This window comes from Pipra filicauda, unplaced genomic scaffold (assembly GCF_003945595.2).
Source record: "Pipra filicauda isolate LSUMZ 115617 unplaced genomic scaffold, ASM394559v2 scaffold256_size1097316_pilon, whole genome shotgun sequence".
In the NCBI taxonomy this organism is placed as follows: domain Eukaryota; kingdom Metazoa; phylum Chordata; class Aves; order Passeriformes; family Pipridae; genus Pipra; species Pipra filicauda.
In genome coordinates, this window is record NW_024104372.1 from 925,329 (window position 1) to 943,286 (window position 17,958).

The following is a 17,958-nucleotide window of genomic DNA, read 5'->3' on the forward strand; positions in this document are numbered from 1 at the left end:
AAGCCTGGAAAAAACCATGGTGAAAAAACCATATCTACCCCTCACGCACCTAGCCCCCTCACAGATTCATCTGGACAAGGACAGTGGAGATGTTATGAGTTGGATCCCGCATCAGGGTTCATGGGTTACAGGGACAAAACCTGTCCTGAGAAGCCTGAACCTCCAAAGCCTCAAATGTGTCCTTTAGTTTTGCTTTCTTCCTGCCTTAATCCTTACTGCTTGGCTGCAGATCAATGCCTTTGGGATCCCAGCTTCTGGGTCTCTGCATGGTTTCCTGTGCCTCAGAAAAGCCTGTACAGGGTGTCAAAACCTCTGCTAAAAACCCTTTTCTCTTGAGACTTGGCTTGCTGTGAAGGGCTGTATAGGATGGATGTTATGACTTTTAAGAAAGAGTATTAAACAGGTGAAAATTAAAGGCATGAGTGCTTCTGTATATTTGCATGTGTGCAGGAAAGACAGCATTGCTGTTGACATCCCTCATCTGAAGTACTGCTACATCCTGGACTCAGTTGATGCTCAGTGGTGCCTTCCTATTGACCTCAAACACTAATGCCAGCTAAGAATCCAACCCAGCTCTCAAACCTTTTGCGCATTTCCACCACCAGTGCATAAGATAACTTTTCTGCAAACACTGTTTGCAATTACACGTTCCTGCTGTAATGAGTGTATGGGCAAGTCCAGTTTTCAGTGTGCACTGATGTGCACTGCTAACAACTACATTGCATGTGGTAAAGGAGGCCGAAAGAGAGAGACAGAAGGGTTTCTTGGGTACCAAATAGGGTTTTCTTGTACACCAAATAGGATTTTCTGGTGTTTTGCCTTCTGCCCTTGTGTAGTTTACATTTGCTGTCAATGAAAGTGCTGACATTACTCCAGAAGGGCTTGTTTCCAGTTGTGCCTGTGCTGATGGATGAGATTGAAGCAGGTCAGCTCAGCTTTATCATGTCCTTCAGCAATGTCTGTAATGACGCAGGGAGGAACATGCTGGGAATTCAAGGAGCATAAGTATTTCTCTCTGCTCTTTGATGCTTGGTTGGCAATATCACAGGAAAATAAAAAACTGTATAAAAAGAAAGTGCTTTTAAGATGGTTACACCACACCTTTTTGCTACTTCTATCTCTTTGTGCTACAGACCTGCAGGAGGCTTTTATGGCATTAGAAAAAAACTCATAGGAGCAAACATGGAGAGGAGCATTAGTAACATACTTCATTTTCTATTAAAGCAAATAATAAGCAGGCAAAACTATTGCTGGCAGGATTAAAGACATGCTGCTAGCAGTGTCTGAGTTGTTTTGAAATGCCTGAGGCATAAGGCATATAAAATGAAATATGAGTCATCCCAGGTCATCTTCTCTTTAGGACCACTTCTCCCTTTCAATCTTATTGTGTTCGGGACAGAGAGCCAGTCCTGATGTGACTTTTTAGACTTGGTCAGTCTGTCTGCTCTCTCTTTTTTTTCTGGGTGCTGATGTCTACTGTGGTTAATTTTTATATTTTTTTGCTTATTTCTTAGAATTCTGCACACTCCTATACAGGAACAGGCCAGGTCTGAAAACAAAAGTGTGTGGCATTTGTTCTTCAGGATTACAGACATACTTTTCTTTGTCGTGGATGTGGATGACATCACTGTTTGTACATGCTCTTTTTCACTTTTTTGTATACTTCATTATCCATCTTCCCTTTATGCCTTTGTGATTTTTTGTTTGTTTGTTGTTTAAAAGAAAATGATGTAAAAGTCCACAATTCTGGCTTGATTTATACTAGAAAAATTTTGTTAGGAATCCTGTGAGTCCCCTATTTTATAGTGTTCTTAGGTACAGGTACATGTAACAGGACAGTGGTATTTCAGTACCACTGAAATAAGTTTCAAAGAAAAACAGTTATGCTGTGGCTAATCTTCCCTCTCTATCAGTGTGACCATGAATAAATAGGTTTGTCACTTGTTGTAAAGAAGAATGCTGCAAATTCAAGGGAGGATGGTAAGAAAAGTGATTTTCAAGGGTCCTTTCACTCTAAGCCTGGGCATGTATACAGAAAATGCTGTGTAATGTAATCACTATCTCTTAAAATAATCAGTAATCAGTAGTTAGAGCACAAATTGTAGCCCAAATGCTCTTCAAAAGGAAGTGGAGGAATAGCTAAAATCCAGTTACTCCATTACAGTTACATTTAGGAAAATGCTTTGCCATGTCTGGCCAACCGTGTTCTTAAAATAGAGGACACATGAGTTCCTACCATTTCCTCTCACACAGTTGGAACTAGCACCTGGCTGTTAGTTACAGTGGAGAAAGGAAGGTAACACAGATGGAAAAAAGAGAACACTGTGAAGACATTCCAGATGCTATGACCTTATTTACATTTTTTGCCCCAATTTCTGTCTTTGAGAGACAGCCACCTCCTAAGGGACTCAGGACAGCAACAGCAGGAAATTTCTCCAATATTTTCTCCAGTTGTGATTGCTGGTGTCTCCTTTTACCCAGAGGTTGGTGCTGTGCAACAGGTCTGCACCCCCAGGTAGCAGTATGAATTACACCTAGAAATAAGCATTGCTGCGTGGAAGAAGCTTTTGTGTGGAGCAGCCCTCCATTTGGGCCAAGTAAGTGTCCCTTTTGCCAAGTAACTGTCATCGTGATTTGTTACTTGTTACATTGGCTCCCTGTGAAATGCAAAGTTGTATTCAAGGTCTCAGTGGTAATCTCCAGGATCCTCAGGACTTGGCAGTGTCAGCTGAGGCAGCGCCTCTCTCATGGGAGTGATGTCCTGGAAGAGCTGCTTATCCCAGAAATCATGAGGATGTCACTTTGGAGGCTGAGAGTGAAAGTGATTTGGAGAGTGGGGCCTTTGTGGCTTTTGAGATGTCCTGGGTCTCAAGTAGGAAGGTTAGGAAATGATGGGACCTTGCACTCTGCAGCACAGATCTCCTGACTCACAGATTCAGCTCACCAGGGGAAAGGGAAGGGGTGTGATGGATATAGAGGGGAAAGGAAGTGACATAGACAATTCAAGAAAAAAGAAAGAATTCAAATGTTTATGAAAGATGAGTATCTACAGTTTATGCCACTTCTCTGTATTTTGTTGTCTAGAAAAGCATCTGATTTTCAGAAGTGCTAAAAGGTTAGAGTTGCTACAATGACCTCAAACATTAAAAGTTTATCATCAGGCACACCCTTTGGAAAAGCTCAATCTTACTCAAATTCCGTAGCTCAGCTAGTGCTATTTGTAAATGCAATTTGGAACCATTTGTCTCTTTGGAGGCAGCAAAATACTCTGGTTCTTTCTTGTTAGTAGGTAGATTGAGGGAAGAAATCCTCATGCTGGTGGACTTAGGACTCAGCTTTCACTCATTTTGTATCCATCTTGTATCCATCTTTCTTCCTGACAGAAAAATATTTGCTTGTTGCTATGTGAAGAAATTTGCACAGAAATCTGACTTCAGAGAAGATTTGCTGGCCATCTGTGGTCAATCTAGACATCTGGTTGTGCTCCAAAAAGTTCAAGTGGAAAGCCAGGTTCCCTGTTTTGCATTTAATTATCGCTAAGTTACAATGAGTGTATTGTGCTGCAACCTTTGCAAGTGTCACTGGTGATTAGACTGTTGCAATACTATTTCGATAATGCAACATGAGGCTACATTCTAAACTTATCTGGAAAGTACCAATGTCACATTTGGCAGCTTGATTTTGTTTTTTTTTTCCAAGCTGCATTTCTCAAGGAGCTCATGATGTAAATACTTGCAGTTCATTCTGCAGGTTGCTGGGTAGAGTTTATCCTTTACACTGCCTGGGGCCTGTCTCTTGGCCAGCCATCCCTCCTTTCTGTTCTGGAGCGCCATGGCAGAGGTACGAAGGGTTTTAAGGCTCATCTGGAAGTACAAAAGACATTAAACTAAAAGTACTTTGCCATGAGGATACCAACTTTGGTCCTTGTTCCAAACTCTGGATTTGGAAGACTAATTTACTGAACTTAAATGTGTTCAAAGGCCTGTTGATTTCTTAGCCTGTCAAGACCATAGAAAGATTTGCAAGTGGGGCACACTCAATAAAACTGGTGGATGCTTGAATAATGCCCATTCTAGTGAGGTTCAGCATTGCCTTTGTAAAAGGAAGCTCATCCGCACAAACCTGATAACACTCTCAAAAGAGGCTTAGAGGCACGTGGATAAGAGGCATTCCATTGACCAACTAATGTCAGTTTTTCCAGAGACTTTTGACAGACTGTTTTCACCAAAAACTTGTAAGGAACATAACATGACAAAGAAGATCCTTGAATGGATAAATACTTGGTAAAGGGTAAAAAATGGGGTGTATGAATAAATCACCAATTCTTGGAGCACGGACATGTCAGCAGGTGGATTGAATGGTGATCTGTGGTGGGATGTTTTACATTCAGTGAGCAGCAACATAAGAAAATTTGCTCATGAAACGGAATTACTCAAACCAGCTGAGGCACCTCTGTGAAGAGTTGTAGACGGATCTACAGGATGGTATTCAAGGTAGATAAAAATAAGGTGATACAAATAGGGGGGAAATGGTCTTAAATTAATCTATTAAACAGCAATTTCTGAGCTGACCATTACAACTCAGGATTAAGATTGTGGATACAACAGATCCAAGACAATATCAGCTCAATACAGGTTGAGGAAGCATATAAAATGGTGGCAGTTATTACTGGAGAAAAAACAACCATAAATCTGTCAATGTTTTAGTTCTTTCATATTATGCAGGGTGCAGCAGAACTGCAAAAGAGCCAGAGAAGGTCAGCAAGGGTACAGAGCATCTTCCTAATGAGTTGTCACTAATGATGTCAGAGACACCCTACGAGGTCAGTGGAGTGGTGTGCCAGGCCTTTCCCAGGGTCTGCTGAGGCTATGACTGGAGCTAACTTCTGTCTAATTTGTTTCAGACTTGCCCCAGAGAGCTGCCGTGAAAGGCACTCATTTTTAGTGGACGTGAGGACAGAACTGTAAAAATAAACAGGAGTAATTTTGTTGAAAGTATCCACTCCACTACGTAGTGGCAGAATCAACTCTTTTGTAAACACATCCCGTTTCTTTTTTTCCAAAATCTTTTTCTTAAAAGCTAGTTTTCCATATCCTTCTCAGCCACAGTCTCACTACTGTAAACAAATAGCATGTAAAACCTAGGAATAGTTTGTGAACCACCTTTTACACTAGACTTCATCACCTCCATGTAAACCAGCAAGGTGCATTGCAGAAGTGAAGTTTTATGCCCCTGTAGCAGAAAAAGGGAGAATCTTAGTGCAATCAGCCATCTCAGGTGGACAGGGGAGACAGAGGATGGGGAGCCATTTCCAAGGTAAAATGCCAGTTATGTGGCCAAGATCGAAAGTCCCACATGCAGAGAGAATGCATTTCCCACTCCTTTTTTTTCAGCTCACAGCCTCCCTCTTGTTTTTTAAATTAATTTTTGGCAGTAACATAACCCCTGGAATCCTGCCATTTGCTGCTTTAAAAATTGCTCTTGAAAAGAGGGAGGGAGGCAGGGAGAAAGCAAGAGGGTAGAGGGAGTGTGAAAACCTAATGGAGCCGATTGCAAGGATACATAACTAACATTTTTTCTGCAAAAATAATCTGTAATTTTTTTTTTTCTGATGAGCCCATTTTTATGTCAGACCCTGTGGGAGAGAAGATGACTGTTTAGTGGAGATTACTGGCTATTTCAAAGTAGCAGCAGGACAGCTAGGCAGAACTAAACATGTTGGTATTTTATGGGGTTTCTGTAAAAGAAAACTGTCCATGTAACACGATCATTCCTTAAATCTTTAAAGCATGAGATGTTTATAGTTTAAATGATGCAACCATGGAAACACAGATCTATTAAAGGAGGGTAAAGATTCTTCTCATTTTGGGTTGAATGGTTTCACAGTGCTGATTGAAGAAAGAGCACACCATCCTCGTCCTGTTCCAGCAAGATGCACCATCTGGACTGCATTTTTCCCTGACAGTGATTTGGGCTGGGTCTCAATCCCATTTTTGTTATTGTCTCCTTTCAGCCAGGCGTGGGTCAGCTGTAATTGGAATTAGTTTCTCTCTGCCCACTTCCTTGGTGTTCATGCACCTGCTGGTGCCTTCATCTGGCGCCAAGCACCAGCTCTGTACAGAGTGGGTGACCATCTTGCAGCAAGATGGGGACTGGTACAGGCTCTTGTGGCACTGTCTCCTGGAGGATGCAGAGTAAAAAATTACAGAAGGCCCTCTCTATCCCTGTGGTTTACTGCAAGTTTGAAAAGGAGAGGTATAAATCAGTCCAAGTGTGGAAGAGATATTTCTGATCACTTTTTCTGCTGGGTGGGGAGGCCTTGGAAGGGAGGATGTGTGTTGGCACTTTACTGACAAAAGCCGGAGGTATACATGCCAGCCATCGGGATGTAGTGATGGTGGTGAGCTACAGTATTCACAGTTAGGAAAGAATAGGGGTGCCGTGTGCTGGTTTAAGAGTTAACCAGCAGGGGAAATGAACTCAACTCAAAGGAGAGATTATAAGTCAGAATAACAATTTACTAAAATAATACAGTAAGTACAATCATACAAACAAACAATTGGTCTTAACCCACAAAACCCAAATGTATAACCCAGTACCCTGGGGCATGAACAACGTGGTGTTCCTTGGGCCCCGCTTGAGTCCAAAGTAAAGGGAGAGGGGAAGAACCTGCTGGTGGGAGAGCTGTTGCAGTCTAGTCAAAAGTGGTGATTGCAGTGAGATGCTGGGGGGAGAGCTGTTGCAGTCTGGTCAAAGTGGTGATTGGAGTCCAGTATAGGGTGGTGATCCAAGTCTGTTTGAGAGCGATGAGCCGCAGTCCTTCTCTGGATCCCACAGAGTGGTTCCAAATGTTCCAAGACTCCAAGATTATATATCCTGCAGTTCAGGCAGGAATGCTCAGCACTTCCCTCAGGGCGGGGAGTTCCACAAAGGGTGTGAGGACAGGAGCATCCTCCTATCTCACAGGCCTCTTAACACCCAGTTTGTAGCCTGAGGAGTCAGGCTCTATGGGCAGATGGTGCAAATGGTTCATTGATAACAGTTTCTGGGAAATGGCATGGAAGGCTATAGAATACACAGTTTTGGGTTACACCCATACCCTGATGAACTGGTCTCAGTTGTCCTAACTAGGACATGCCGTCATCAGTCACTGTGCTTCCTTGGAGTCAGAGGCTGTCCTTCCCCGTACTCTACTTTCCGATTGTAGGGCTTTGCTGATTGCTGGCCAGGCCCTTGACAGCTGCCTGCACTGCCATGCTGCTCTTCATCCAGCTCATCAGTTTCCTCTCCTAAAAACAACCCCCTTACAATTAACGTGGGCTTCCTCTTTATTATTTTCTGCTGTAATTGGTTTATTCAGCTTTTCCCCGATTGGTTTCAACTGAAGCCCTATATGCACTTTATGGTCTGTATTTTATGATGAAAGAGGAAAAGGAAAAAAAAGAGAAGGGAAAAAATTAATATTGTGTGAAGGATAAAGATGTTTTTTGTCTAAATATGCTTCACCATAAACATCCTGATATTCTCAAGTAGAATATCTTTAAATGGATACTGACAGCTGATTTATGCTTGGTACTGATTGTTTTTGAAGGGACATATGTGAAAAAGAAAATGTGAAAAATATTATGGCAAAATATAAAAGGAACACTTGTTTTCATAAATGACCACATTGTTTTAAAATTTAAACATCTCCTTGCAATTTTGGGAAACTATAGCAACAACATCATGCTGTTGCACAAGGCCTACTGAAGTGATGCTGGAGAGAAACAGAAATAAAACTTTCTGCATTGCCCTGCAGAAAGGGTAAGGAGACTGCAGGTTATCACACAGTGCAGCCTCTGCTCTAAGCAGGCTCCACCATGTTCATTTGGCTCAATCACACCATTCATCTATAAGATCTAAAGGGTACATTTTCAGGTGGTGGCTAAAATTGGGTTTTAAACAGCATGACACTGCAGACTGTGAAGCAGCACAAGCCCCCCTTGGAGGACAGTCAATGGGTGGGTATGGACCACTCGTAACTAGCAAAAATAAGTAATTGCTCATATATTTTGTGCCTCGGTTGCTGATGCTAATGAAAATGTAGCAATCAGAACTGATAATGGTGAATGAGGACTAGCCAAGTCTTCTGTAAATTAATACTACCTGCCTGGACTGTTGCAGGGTGACAAGCTTCCATCAGCTGCAAGAAGTGCGACATAGGAAGAGCAGACCAGCATAGTGAAAGTGATAGTGTAGAGGAGTAGCTGGACTGCATAAGTTGACTTCCTGGAATGCCTTTGTTGGTCTTTCCCCCAAAGAAACCAGCTGATGCCCTCTAGGAGTGCTCTTGCCATGGAGAATTAATGGGTGGGAGGTGGCGATGCTCTCCTGGCCCTACCTAGAGCACTAATGTAAAAGACACCAGATGTTCAACTTAATGGGACTTGAGCAAATGGTCCCAAGGACATAGGGGTCCATGCCTTACAGCAATCCCTGTGCCACCCTGTCCCCCATAAGATCCTAGCATTCGTATGCTGCAGAGCCCATCCCCAGAGCCTGAGGAGAAATGTTTTGCCCTTGGTGAAAAATAGTGACATTTATTTCACAATTGCTTGTTTCTGTATATGTGCAGCCTACTCCTTATCTCTGAGGCATTTTTAAAATTCCCAGCATTGTAGCATGCTCTCTTGCTCTCCCAGGCATCTCACATAACTGTGTGCCTCCCTGCCACACAGTGCTAAGCAACTCGTTACTGTATGACTGAGGGAAAGTCTGGAATAACCTTAATTTTCTATCTGAAAAGCAGCTGCTTGTCTCAGCAATTGTCCTAAGGAATGCTTTATAGTTGATCTGTGTCCTGATGTGTCTAATATTACTAAGGACAGGATAAGCCAAATCTGGATGTCTCTGAATAATACTGTATTGTGAGAGACTTCCACCTTTTCTTTTGCTGCAGACAGAAAGTGCGTGTCACTGGAGAAGACAATGCTTTCAATTAAATTCACCAAGTACGTATTTCAATTTTAGGATCATACCAGATGTGCTTCAGAAAATTGAATATTAAGGGGCTTTTTTTAAAGAGTTCTATTAAGGGATTAGAAAATGTTGGCATCATTAAAATAGGCAAGGAAGCCTTTAGTAGGCTGGCAAAAAGGATTGCAGCCTCAGATAAGTCACGGAATCACAGAGTATGCTGAGTTGGAATGGACCCACAGGGATCGTCGAATCCTTAACACTGCACAGAACCATCTCCAAGAGTCAGATCATGTGCCTGAGAGTGTCATCCAAATGCTTCTTGAACTCCATCAGGCTTGGTGCTGTGACCACTTCCCTGGGGAGCCTGTTCCAGTGCCCAATCACCCTCTGGGTGAAAAACCTTCTTCTAATACCTAACCTAAACCTCCCCTGGCACAACTTCAGGCCGTTCCCTTGGGTGCTGTCACTGGTTACCACAAAGAAGAGATCAGTGCCTGTCCCTCCTCTTCCCCTCACAAGGAAGTTGTAGGCTCCAATGAAATCTCCCTTCAGTCTCCTCCAGGCTGAACAGACCAAGTGACCTCAGCCTCTCCTCATATGGCTTCCCCTCAAGGCCCTTCACCATCTTTGTTGCCCTCCTTTGGATGCTCTCTAAGAGATAATATCTTTATTATATTACAGTGCCCAAAACTGCACACAATATTCAAGGTGAGGCCTCACCAGTGCAGAGTGGGACAATCCACTTCCTTGACTGGCTGGTGATGCTTTACCTGTTCCCTGCCAGGACATGATTGGCCCTCCTGGCTGCCAGGGCACTGCTGACTCCTATTCAACTTGCCATCGACCAGGACCCCCAGGTCTCTTTCTGTGGCACTGCTTTGCAGCATCTCTTTCCCCACTGTATCAGGGAGGATTCGGACCATACTGAATCTTGAAAACCACAACACCGTTGAAAGCTCAACAAAACAGATATTTATTACCAAGAGGTGGCCAACAAAACAAACAAACCCAAAAGAGAGGAAGAAGGAGAGAAGTAAGCCCCCAGCACGACCTCCCCAGTTACCCAGCTGTTGCCCATAAAGTTATCTTACCGACCTAGCATACCTATAATTACCCATAGCAGAAGCTGCATCCTTGGAGAGTCAGTAAGTTCACAAACTGGCAGGCGGCCCTGCCAAAGGCAATGTTGTCCTTGTTGTGAAGTTAGCTCCCTCCAAGAAAGCACTATCTGCTTTTCATACAATTAATTGAGTGACCACAACCTCCCAGGTGTGGCCAGCACCGCCCAGCCCGAGGCCCTCAGTCCCACCTCCCAGTTATGTAAGTTCATCCCTTCAGCACATGCGTGAGAACATCGGAAATCCTCCGACGCACGCGCAGTATACTTTGGGGTCTTTCTTAATTGAGTCGGGGGTCGAGCCTTCCTCCCTTCCTCTTCGATTTCTCCTTCAAATGCCCTTGGCAGACAATGAACCAATAGTAGAACACCAGTTAAAATGGTTTATACAGAAGTTCTCCCTCCAAGGACGAATTCCCTGTTTTATCAGTGAACTTGGCAGGGAGAATATAAACTACTACAGGTGGCTGGGGCCAAACACAACCCAAAAGTATCAGCATAAATTCACCCTGCTACACCCAGTCTGTCCGTACTTCCCGGGTTACCCCATCCCAGGTGCAGAATCTGGTACTTTCCCTTGTTGAACTTCATCTGGTTGGTGATTGCCCAGTCCTCTCATTTGTCAAGGTCTCTCTGCAGGGCCTCCCTGCCTTCGAGGGAGTCAGCAGCTCTTCCCAGTTTTGTGTCATCTGCAAATTTGCTTAGTGTCCCTTCCAGTCCTGTGTCCAAGTCATTTATGAAGATGTTGAAGAGCAGAGGGCCCAAGATGGAGCCCTGTGGAACCCCAGTACTGACAGGTCACCAGTCTGATGTTACCCCATTCACTGTTACCCTCTGTGCTTGACCCATGAGCCAATTGCTCACCCAGCACATGATGTGTTTATCCAGCTGTGTGCTGGGCGTTCTGTCCAGAAGGAATCTGTGAGAGACCCAAGGGATGTGTCAGGGGCATTCCCACCTAGCCTAAGCCCAGTAAAATACCACACGCAGATTTCAGTCTATGCTGGATTTTTTTTCCCTCACCACAAGAGGATTTTCTTACCACCTGGGGCTTCCACCACCACCTCAACAGATTAGGAAAATCCACTTTTGCTCTCTCGTAGACACTGCTTTTCTGTAATTCAAGGGACTGTGAAGGACTGTGAAGCAATGGAAGACTCACCATGACAGCTGATGTGTGAGGATGAAGTGACAAGCTGGCATTTCACCTTTAGAAAGAGCATAGACAAGCACATGTTGGGAATGTCCTTCAGTCGTTCTTACCATTCAGGTGGGACAGGGACTAGGCGCCTTTGGAGTTTCCTACTGATCCTTTGGGTTTGTGATGGCTCTAGTGAAGTAGATACAGACATGTGGAGTCACATCAGTTAAAACTGGAGCCTAAAGTTTAGAAATAGATACTGGGTTAAAATTCTGATTTTAAAATATTTATTATTAAAAAAAAAGAAAATAAAAAAAAGATTTTTTTGTGAAAGAACATTTGCTGCAAGCACAGATTCTAGAAGAAAGAGCTCTAAAAAATAATTTCATTTTTCTTTTATTTTTAACATAGTATTGGTGAATAAATCTTGATTAGTTAACCCTTGCTTTTCACAGTTGCTTTTCATAATGAGAATCTCTTTTAAAGAAGAAAAATGTATAAAGGGCATAATAATTGACTTAAGTGATAGCATCGCACCTTTGTGCTTCATAACGTTATGCTTGTAAAATCTGCTTTGTGTTGTATCTGTTGTGGGACAAGGCAGTGCAGAAGGCTGCAAGGGAAAATTTCAAGTTCTGCATGGAGGAGAAAAGGCCCTTGTTGCCTCTATACAGTGAGACAGGAATGTAGAGACTCTTAGACTGGATTATGTACATCATCCATCTAGTCTGGCATCCCACATCTGAGAGCTGTCAGTGCCAGCTGCTTCAGATCAAAGTGTAAAAAACTTGTCTTGATTACTGATAGTTATAGTTTTGCTTAAGCTCTGGAGAGTATGTTTTAATACATCTTCCAAAATACTTGTCCTTGATGTTTTCAAAGTTTATATAAGCATCTAGCCCTTTGTCAGACCTTGGGGTCTGACTATGGGAACAAATCCCAAGGTTTAATTCTATCTTGCATGAAAATGTTTTTATCAGAATGCTTATTTTCATTCAGTTTCATATAAACCTTCTTGTGAGGGAAGGTAAAGAACAGAAGCTTTTCACATAATATCTTCCCATAAGCCAGCATTCTATGTACATTTCATAATGTCCTGCTTTTTGTTCACTGCTATGAGATGAAAACTCTGAACTCTAAAACTAGAAGAGAAAAAAAGAAGATTCAGGAGGGGAAAATTGCTCATATTTTTACTGGGTTGAACCATTTGAAGCACACAGACAAATATTTATGTATTCTTCTAGAAGAGAGCTTAAATCAGTAGAAGTGAATTACAAAAATGTGAGTCTTTGCTCAGTAGCAGTCTTAAAATTATAAAAATTTGGCTTGGATTTTGTATTTACATACCTGAGAATCTGACAATGCAGTAAAAATCTTCTTGATTGAAACTTGATAGCAATAACATTTTGTTTCATCTTTGTTTCATATGTCAAAAATGCAAAAGAACTTGATTTTGGAGGGGAGAAGGATTACTGTAGACCAGAATGTTTGATATTTCATTAAAAGGAATGTTAGTATTGGATCTTTCACATTTTTTCAGAATGAAAAATAAGTTTTGGTGGGGGAGCCAAAATCAGTGCTTGGAGCACATTTTTATGTGCTTGGAGGTTGTTTAACATGCCTTACCCAAATATACACATGAGAGAATGGGGAAGAGTGAAGAGAGAATGAGATGTTTGCAGAACTTTTCACATAGCAGAAGTGTTCTTGATGCACTTGAAAATTATTTCTAGAGCATCGAGATGTTTAAAGCATATCTGTTTGAGGAATTGTCACTGCCACATACAGTTAAATTATAATGCTTACAACTCCTGTGGCTTGAAAATGTGTTTTTGTTGTTTCAGGAAGAGGAAGGGAGGTTGGAGATTTTAATTTTTCCCAGGATGCCTTTCCAGTGGATAGAAAAGCAAAGAAATTTGGAAAAGTAACAAAAGAAAAACAGTCAACAAGACAGAACTGAATAACTAAAACCTTAGATTGCTTCAAAATTTTGTTATTAACACTTTGGTTAATATTAAAGTTAATTTGAATGATGCATACTCCCAAGGGCACTAGCTGCATCATGGGTCTCCTGGACTCATGGTGAAGCCATCCAGGCATATGCCAACACTGCTTTTTGAAACAGAAATGAGAAAGGAGAGATCTCTGAAGGTGCTGACCATCTGATATGTCAAACAAGGACATTTGAAATCTGGAAATTGAATTGCACTCCTAGAAGCCTGTAATTGGTTTTCTCCATGGTGTTTGTACTTGTGTGAACTGAAATTCCACACATTCTTATTGCCTTTATTTCAGCTTAGGCTCCACTTGATCAAAGATAACTTAGCTTTCATCCATGTACGGGTACTTTGAGAGAGATAAACCATATTTGTTATCCAAATTCTACTGATCTGTGCAAATAATCAGTAATGCTCTTGTTAGCATATAACAAATGCAAATTAAGAAAGAGTGTCCTGATTTCAATGTTAAAAAGAATCTCTATTCCACTATGAAAGCAGGTTAAAAAAAAGTGTTTACTTCACACCTCTCCCCCTAAGTTCTTGTTGTATTAAACAAGTTTTGGCTGCTGGGAGCATTCATAAAATGGAAATATTTACAATATGGTAAGTAATAGTTTCATGGGAATATGAAGAATATTTTAAATGAATACTTAACTTCATTTTGCACACTCTGGAAAGGATATTTAAGTTGTTTTGACATGTCCAGATGCTCAATTTAGAAGTACAGTCTTTCCAGACATTACTCAATCCACCTGACATTGGAGTAGGATTTGTCACTAGTTCCTGACATAATGTGTTTTCATGCTGAATTCAGAAACCTTTAACTCTATTAATGTTGAGATAGTCGTACTAAAAATATATTTTTTTTCCACAGCTCAGTCTATGCCCATAGACATTACTCAAGGGAGAATGTGCAACCTAGATACAAATGGAAGAGATTAGGAGTACAGCCATTAGGGGATCCCTTCCTCAGTAATTTTTAACCACTCTGCCTCGAGGAGAACCTTATTATTTCATACATTTATAGTTCTGTCATTGTTAGGAAGCAATTTTCCATGCTGGTTTATGGGAATTCATTAGAAATTATTAGTGAGTAAAGATTGTATTCTTGCTCTCCTTTAAAACTAAAGAAGTGTGTTCTTTTAACAAATTATATTTAAAGTGATTTAGGTCAGATCTGCTTAAGGCAACTTTTGATTTCCAGGAAGTGTCTATAGAAAAACTTACTATAGAAAAACTTTCCTTCGTTGTGTTACAGTCACAGAGAAGCTGAGGCTAGGCAGGCATTTATGGAGATTATCTTGTCCAACCCCCTCTGCTGGCACAGAATCAGGCACATCAAGCTGCTCCATGCCTCCTTGTGACAGATTTTGGTATTCCCAGGATGGAGATGTGGGAAACCTGTGCCAATGGTTTGATCACTGTAATGCTAAAGAAGGTGTGGGGGTGTTTGTTTTTTTTAGGGGCGTTATGTTGGGTTTTTTTTTAATTTTAAGTGGAATTGCCTTCATTTCAGTTTGCATCCATTTCCTCTTATCCTGTCTCTAGGCACTATTGAGGTCCATCTCCTTTAATTCCTCACTTCAGGATGCGGCTAAATCCAATTGACTCATCATTTATCCATGCTTTTTGTGGAACTGGCTACTGTCAGGAACCTGCACTTCACTCCTCATGGTTACTGTGGCCTAGGCTGCTGCTGACCTTCACATTCCCAAACAAGTCTTCCTTCCTCAAAGTATGAGTTCAGCAGAGTATCTCCAGCTTTCAACACCGAGCCAAGAAGTTGACATCAACACATTCCAGAAACCTCCTGGATTGTCTGTGCCCCACTGCACTACTCTTTCAAATATTATTAGAGTGGTTGAAGTTCCCCATGAGGACAACTTCCTGAGGAGAGGTTTCTTCCTGTTAAAAAAAGATCTCATCTGCCTCTTCATTAGTAGGCAGAATTAGCTGACAAAATGACAACATTGCCCAAACTGGTTAATTTACTAATCCTAATTTATTAACTATTTGCTGGATTGTGTATCTTTCTTATATTGCAGTGCCCAAAACGGCACATAATATTCAAGGTGAGGCCTCACCAGTGCAGAGAAGAGCGGGATAATCACTTTCCTCGACTGGCTGGTGATGCTTTACCTGTTCCCTGCCAGGACATGGTTGGCCCTCCTGGCTGCCAGGGCACTGCTGACTCCTATTCAACTTGCCATCGACCAGGACCCCCGGGTCCCTTTCTGTGGCACTGCTTTGCAGCATCTTGTTCCCCAGTCTGTCCGTACATCCTGGGTTACCCCATCCCAGATGCAGAATCTGGTACTTTCCCTTGTTGAACTTCATCTGGTTGGTGATTGCCCAGTCCTCTCATCTGTCAAGGTCTCTCTGCAGGGCCTCCCTGCCTTCGAGGGAGTCAGCAGCTCCTCCCAGTTTTGTGTCATCTGCAAATTTGCTTAGTGTCCCTTCCAGTCCTGTGTCCGAGTCATTTATGAAGATGTTGAAGAGCAGAGGGCCCAAGGTAGAGCCCTGTGGAACCCCAGTACTGACAGGTCACCAACCTGATGTTACCCCATTCACTGTTACCCTCTGTGCTTGACCCATGAGCCAATTGCTCACCCAGCACATGATGTGTTTATCCAGCTGTGTGCTGGACATTTTGTCCAGAAGGATCCTGGGAGAGAAAGTGTCGAAAGCTTTACTGAAATCCAAAAAGATTATATCAACTGGCATTATCGCTTCCTGGACGCTGTGGCCAAGACAGTCAGTAATCTCCACTTTGCTCATGAGGTCCACTCTGTTGAGAAGCAGCAGATCAAGGGAGCATCTTTCTGAGTCGGCTCCCTTAGGTCCTGTTCAATAGAGTTTTCATCCAGGTTTTTAGGAATCTTCTGACCTGAGTTGTACCATCTGTGTGATGCTCCCAGTTGATTTCTGGTAAAGTCCTCCATAAGAACAAGCAGTTGGCTTGGAAATGTCCCTCAGTTCCTCAAAGAATAATTCATTGACACAGTTGTCCTGGCTCAAAGATCTATAGCAGAATCCCACAATGACACCTGCATTATTTTTTGCTCCTTGATTCTTACCCAGAGGCTCTCAACTGTGCGATTGCCCACTGTGAGCTCCATACATTCTAGCCCCTCTATTACATACAGTGCCACCTCTCCACCTCTTCTGCCTTGCCTATTCCTCCTGAAGAGCTGGAACCATCCAATAGGGCACTCCAGTCACAGGTCTCATCCCGCCAGGTTTCCCTTATGCTAATGGTGTTGAATCTCTGGGGTTGGGCCAAAGCTTTGAGCTCCCCTTTTTCTTTGTGCTGTGTGCACTGGTGTAGAAATATTTCAGGTGTGGTACATTGTAGCCAATACCTTGTGAAGCAGATTGAGAAATCCCATCAGTGCTCCTTTCTTCGAATTTTGGCACACCATCCCGTCACTCATCCCTGGCAGGCCTGCTTTTGTCCCTTTCCTCTTTCCAAGCTAGTTTAAAGCTCTGTCAACAAGCCCCAGTAGCTCCTGTTTAAAGCACTCTGCTCCAGGTTGGTCTGCCTGTACCATGTAACTTGTGGATAACACAACATCATAATGCCAGTGTTGCAATTAGTTTTAACATGAGTTATCAGGTTGAGGTAAGCTCTAGATTTCCTTTTAGCTCCTAACATGAAACTCCAGTCTGCTTTATATTTACACTCCTTTGGGCCCATTATGCCCATTTCTTAATGAAGGTGCATGTAAAACTACATGATGTTCATAAAAACCCCCATTAATTCATCAACAAATAACATGTAGGTCCTTCTGAGATGGGTCATTGGGACTGTTGCTTTGAACCATGCTTTTGCTGTAAAATCCTAATGCTTCAGTGGATTTTACATCATTTCTGATGCTTAGAGAGAACACTTTGTGAATGTATGGGCATGTAGGAAGAAGCATATTTCCCTTGAACAATTATTTGAATGTGAAAATGAGTTATCCTCCATTCGACATGTGGGTTTTGGTTTCTTCACATTAGGACTTTGTAAAGTCTATTTCTCTTCATTATTTCTTCTTTTTATCCCCTGAACACAGAAACTTCAGAGTCACGAACAGTGAGATAAATTTAAACGGGGAACTGACTTTCTTATCCTCTACTCTCTCTGGAAAAAAATATTTCAGAGGCATACTTAAGTATTTCACCTTTTCATTGCTTGACATCCACTCCAGTTTAATCTCCTTAATCTTCATTTGATTTTGCAACCACTTCCTGCTAAGCCAAAGAAAAGATCTCTTCCCTCTCCAACAAATGAAATATTTCCCTTTTTAAAAAAAAAAACCAGGAAATCAAAATTATTGTGCTATTGTAGACCTGGTTGCTCTGCTCAGCTTGGTCTGGCTATGGCTACCAAGAACCATCTCCTGTGCTGCTGGAGGAGCAAGGTCCACACATTCCATTTCAGGGCACGGATGAGCACAGGGCCAAACAGCAGCAGCAGGAGCAAAAAACCAGAGAAACTGCAGATGACACACTTCTGGAGATGACTGTTTTTTTGTGATGTGAGGAAATGTAATATGGCTTGTTACAGGACAACTGCATGGTAGGCTGGTAGTCACTCCTTGCCTTCTTTAGTATGACTGCAGGTCTGGCTGGGGCACTCTGTCCTGAGCTGAAGTGTCAGGCCCAAGCTGGGGGCTCAGAAGGTCCTCTGGGAGGACATAATGGAGGAAAAAGGCTGCTTGAAACAGAGCCTCATGTGAATGGCAAAACAGTTGCAT